At 37.0% G+C, this 6,040-nt stretch overlaps 1 non-coding gene across 1 annotated transcript; it reads right to left on the bottom strand.

Moving 5' to 3' along the window:
- Positions 1–2,872: 2,872 nt before the first annotated feature.
- Positions 2,873–3,019, bottom strand: LOC118594357. Its single transcript, XR_004946347.1, has one exon. It is a non-coding gene; the product is annotated as a U4 spliceosomal RNA (small nuclear RNA).
- Positions 3,020–6,040: the final 3,021 nt, after the last annotated feature.

Here is a 6,040-nt window from a genome sequence, read left to right as displayed (position 1 = left end):
CTCATTTCTCATACCTTCAGACCCCTCTACATATGTGGTACACATTTATGCACTCACCCATATGCATAAACTCATAAATTCATACCACTGATATTTTATTAAACCCAAACAATCCTTGACAATAATCTAAACATTGCACCCAAGGCTCAGAGAATATTGCAGAAGAAGGGGTAGAAGGATTGTAAGAATCAGAAGATCAGGAAGTTTGCTGTGAGATTGTATAACCTAATGGCATAAAGCAGAGGAGGGTCAAATTATTCTTTCACAGGGGTCATATATCCAGAAATTTACATTACAGTTCATAACAGTAGCAAAAATACAACATGAGGGACTGTATAAAAGTGTCTCAGCATTAGTGGTTGAGAACCACTGTTTAAAATCTCACCGACACAATTAAACCCCAAACATGAGCTGAAAAAGAATAACAAATAGATATATATGTTAAAGTATATGATGGAAAGCCTATGAGGCTTCAATCTTACACAGAGATCTGTGGGCAGCTAAAGAATGATGGCAGCAGGAGAAAGAGTCTTCCCCAAGGAAGAGTACACCCACTGGTTATCCTGTCCTTAAAGGCATCTCTGCAAACACTCATATGAGTAACATTATACAGACTGAGAAGGTTGTATTTAGGAACATATGTGTATATTCATATTCAAATAACCATGTAACAGCAATTAGTCAGAAAGAGGCCAGGAATTTAAGATAGCAAGGAGGGGTATTTGGGTTGGTTCAGAAGCATGAAAGGGAAAGGTGAATTTTGTAATTATATTACCATCTCATAAACAAGAAAAGTAAAAGCAATGGATATCATTTAAATAAAAGAACAGAGACAACAACAAAAGGGAAATGAAGGTTGCCAAAAAATACATCTAGGAATCAACATTTCTGTAAGTACTGTAGTGAAGTGATATGTGAGAGATAAGAAATGCAAAATTATAGCAACAAGCGTTTGTTTTTGTCAGCCCCAGTAAAATCTGATGAGAACTGAATGCTGAGAGTCCTGCTAGAGTCTACCATCATGATGGAATAGACTAGCTTTTTCATTATCTAGAGCCCACTGTTCATTTTTGAAGTGGTGGATTTCTAAAAAGAATAGTGTGTTATCTTTTGAAGTAAGATTGTAAGTCACTTACCAGTTAGGTCCTAATCTTTGCATCTAATTTATAACAATATTATTATTTTTATAAAATGCCTTTCCATTTTCTTCTATTCTTGCTTCCTTTGTCTGCTATCCATAGAACAAAACCACCCTTAACCACCTAGTGATGCCTCATTCTTCTCCTTAAGACATGTGGAATAAACTGTTCACCGTGACTTATAAATCGATGTTTACATTCCAAACTCAACTCACCTTTCCACTATGCAAATATGTTCCAGTGTCCCAGCTGGTGTTCTTCTTGGCTTTGATTACATGGCATTTGCTTCTGCCTCAGGACCTTGTAAGCGTGTTTCACCACTTGTGACATTTTTTTTTTTTTTTTACAAATAATTTAGAGCTGCTTTTATCCTACCACAAGTTTCTTGTTCTTAAGTTGTTGCATAGCACTTGGTGAAGCCAGCCTGTAGAATATGAATTTATATATTCATGACATTTTCCAGTATATAAAAGTAAGTTGCTAACATTTAGTTGATTTTGTAGTGTCTTCTTGTTATTCCTACGTTGAACAAACAATGACATAAATTATTTTTCCTTTGTCATCTTTTGCATGCAGATATCATTCCATTCAATCCAAAGTATTCCTTCTAGTACTTTCTATAGGGCTAGTTTTATTGTCATAAGTTTCTATACCTTATTTTTATAGCTGAAAGGTTTTCTTTCTTCTCCAATTATGATTCATAGTTTTTCCAGGTAAAAGCAGTCTGGGTTGGTGTCTACGTTCTTTTGTAACTTGAAGCACATCGCTTCAAGCTCTTCTAGCTTTGAAAGTGAGAGGTCAGCTATTATTCTGATGGGCCTGCTTTTAGATGTGACTTGTGTCTTTTCTCTTCCAAGTCTCCACACACTTTCTTTGTTCTGTGTACTTAGCATTTTTTAACTAAAATGTGGCATGGGGGCATTTCTTTTCTTGTCTATTGGATCTGGTGATCTCTGTGTCTCTTTTACCTGAGTGGGTATATCTTTCCCTAGATTTGGCAAATTCTATTCTATAATTTTATTGAAAAAATGTCCTATGCCTTTGAATTTGTGGGGTTCCTTTGTTTCTTTCACACACATCACCACCACTATCATGGTGAGCCTCTGTAGCAATAGAAAGCTGGTCTTCAGAGTCTAGTTTGAAACAAATAAAACTAGATTTGATTCCTTTCTCTGATTTTTGAGTGTGAAAATCATAGAACACCTGGGAAATCAGATTTTTAGTGAAGGGATGTTCTATGACACATTGTGGCTAGATTGTCAATTAATGAAATTGCTGTGAATCATTCTGGATGACTGAAAAAGGAGAGCATTTAGGGAAACTCTGAAAGCTCTTATCTCAAAATCCAGGTAGACAATCTCAGATCTAAAGAGAAGATTTAATGGGTTCAATGGGAAAAGATGAGTAGTTATAAGATGCCAGGAACAACTTCAAAAGAAGCCTAAAGTCCTTCAGATGATAGCTAGAATCCAGTTCCTCTTTGTATTTAACAGAAGGTCTTCATGATTTAGCATAAACACAAATACTATAAGTATGCAATTTTCATTATAACTTAGATGTAAAATAAGTTTAATCTAAAAAAAATGTGATATCCGAAGGGGATATTGACATACATATGCTGGTTTTAAGAACTGTGGAAAACACTTAAAATTCTGTGGAGCTAGGTGTCTCAGACAAGCTTCCTCTTTAGTGTGTGGATTTTCTCTTTAGCAGTACAGAGTCTTTTAAATTTTGTGAAGTTTCACTGGTCAACTATCGGCCTGAATTCTTGAGCAATTGCTCTCTCTTCAGAAACCTGTTTTTCTTTTCTTTTCTTCAATTAGCAATAATCGCGCCTCGGATAAACCTCATTGGCTATGATACTGCCACTGCGCAAAGCTCTGTTTTTTTTTTTTTTTTTTTTTTCATTGAAAAATTTTTTTCATATGTTTTTTATTTAAAAAGTTTTTCTTTCCTTTTACATACCAACCCCTGTTCTCCCTCCTTCCTCTTCTCCTGCAACCCCCCCCCCCCACCACCTACCTTCATCCTATCCCATCCCCTCCTCATGGGGTTAAGGCCTCCCTTGGGTAGTCAGCACAGCCTGGTATATCAAGTTGGGGCTGGACCTGTGAAAGTTGAAAATTGTGTGGCTTGATGTGCTTGTGGGTCCCCTGGCAATGGGACCAGGATTTATCCCAGGTACATGAACTGGCTTTTTAGAGCCCATTCCCTAAGGTGCAATGCCTTATTCAGCCTTGATGGAGGGGTTAGGTCTGAAACCTGTTTTTCTATACCTTGTTGTCCTTTTCTGTTTTGTTTTGTTTTTTTCAAGACAGGGTTTCTCTGTAGCTTTGGTGGCTGGCCTCGAACTCACAGAGATTCACCTGCCTCTGCCTCCCAAGTGCTGGGATTACAGGCATGAGCCACTACCGCCCAGCCCCCTTGTTGTCCTTTTAAAAATTGTTTCTGCCTTTTAAGCTACAGCATCTGAATCAGCAACTGCAACTCTGCTGCTACCAGCAAGGGCCCCGGCCGGAGGAGTTCTGTTCCCTCTGGCTCCACTCTTGCAAAGCAATGAAAGGATGGGAACTTAACTAAACCTCTGACCCTCTAAAAGAACCTAAGATTCAAAGATTAAGGCTGAATTCTGCTCTTCAGAGAGGCTGTATATAGCAAGTAGCTGGCCTCCTCTCCTTGCTGTCATCCTCCAAAAAGGCCTGCTTCTCCTCCTCCCTCCTTATAAATCTTTTCTCACCTGGCTCCTCCTTACCACTTCCTGTCAGCTAGTTGCTGACTCTGCCTCCTGACCTCAGGTGAATTTTATTTAATCAAACACATCTTTGCATCATTACACAAATATTCCAGAGCAAAAATAAAAGTAACACAACTTGAAATAACATTCTACAACAATACCTACATCATGTAGGGTAATGCTTATCTTTTCTTCTAGCAATCTTTGTGTTTCAGTTTTCACTTTTAGGTCTTTGTTCTATTTGGATTTAGTTTTGGTGAAAGTTGATAGATAAAGGTCTAATTTCCATCTTCTGCTTGTGGACCTTCAGTTTCCCCAACATTATTGGTGGAAGATGCTTTCTTTTCTTCTGTATATGTTTTTGGCATCTTTGTTGAACACTGAAAAGGTAAAGTTAGATATATTCATCACTTTTACAGCATTGGTCTACATGTCTGTTTTTTTTTTTTTTTGTGCCAGTACTATATTGTTTTCATTACTATGGCTCTATAAATATATCTTGATATCTGGAATAGTATTCTATCAAGAATTATTCTTGTTATTCGGGATTGTTTTGGCAACCTGTGGTCTTTTATGGTTCCATACGAACTTAAGAATAATTATACTTATATAACCTTGAGTAACTGCAGAGACCAGACAGGTGAAAAGGGGACCACTTTGGAGGTTGAACAATAGAGAGGAGACTAGCAGTGTATAAGTGATCTGAAAGGGTAAACTGAAGTATGGGGGCTTAATTGGGTAGGAGGAGGGAGAAAGTACAGAAACAGAAGGGAGGAGGGTAAAGCAACACAATAAGGATATTTGGAAACTTCATAAGGAATGGTATAATTATATTTCTACACAAATGACAATAATGATCTGTCTGTGTATACATATAAAAACACAGTTTATATAAAAATTTTCCTTCTCAGCTGCCAACGCTCCTTCTAAGAGCAATAGACTAGATAACAAAATTCCTTGCAGCATGAACAAGGACTCCACTTTGAACTGTTGGTCATAGATGTTCAAGAGAATCTGTAAGTATTATTGACTCTTGCACTCACCTGAGCTATGATCCAGAGATGGAGGAAGAGTCTCTATTGTTGAAAACACTTTTCACTTCAGACACAGGACCATGAGAACCCAAAGCTGTGGCTGACCTGAAAGCTTCATCCTTGAGATCTAGCTTTAATGACATCAGAGGGTATGGCATAGGTGATTGTATTGTTATAATTTTCTGTGTGCAGATTCCCTATCACATAGAGAAGATTCTTTCTTCCAGAAGATGTGCTTGTCTTCTAGCTCTTATAATTTAGAAACATTCATTAACATAATTTAGAAAATATAATTTAGAAATATTTCTTTGGAATTTTTTTCAAGTATATCATTTTTTTAATTTCTTCAAATACTTTGCTTAATTTATTTCTTTGAGTTGACTACTTCCTATCACCCAGATTTTTAGTTTTTTGAAAAGGAGAAACTTTCTGGTGTCATTTGTTCTGATTGCAGATCATACATAGGCAAATGTGGCTCAGTACTTAGATTTGATTCAGATTTTCTGATAGGACATTGCGGAGAGTTTCCTGAACACTAAAGGGCCTTAGAGAAGGAGCTGTCTTAACATTCAGAGACCCCATTGAGGACTACATCTGTCTACAGCCATAGATGGCAGTCTTAGACATAAAGCACACAGTGCTGGGGAGCTGGGCTTGTCTTTGTATGGACTAACTTGACTTAAGAGCTACTAGTTAATATTGGTAGCAATAGAAAGCAGGAAAGCAGAGAATGCTTGGATTTAAACCATATTAGTAATATTGAAGTCTCATCCAGGTTTGAGATGGTTGGTTGGAGAACAGCATGGTTATATTCTTTTCTGTGAACTTACCAAGGTAAGATAAATCCAGACTCATCTATAAGATTTAGAGTTAAAAAAAATATATATATAATACTGTTCAGAAACACACAGATACCAGGTATATTATGTGCCTATAGCTCAGTAAAGGTCCAAAGATAAGTGTGAAGAAGGAATCCATAAGGAATCATTGAAGGTAGAGGGCAAGCTTCACAGAGTGATAGGAATTTACATAATGTGAGAGAAAAATGCTAATCTATATATGTCTCACAGCAAATGATTGTATTGATAAACAAATATCGCTACAATCAAATTTCTCAGACTGCATTCTTAAGA

This window comes from Onychomys torridus, chromosome 12 (genome assembly GCF_903995425.1).
Source record: "Onychomys torridus chromosome 12, mOncTor1.1, whole genome shotgun sequence".
Taxonomy (NCBI): domain Eukaryota; kingdom Metazoa; phylum Chordata; class Mammalia; order Rodentia; family Cricetidae; genus Onychomys; species Onychomys torridus.
Note: the sequence above shows the minus strand (reverse complement) of the source record. Positions and strands in the feature narration are given on the sequence as shown.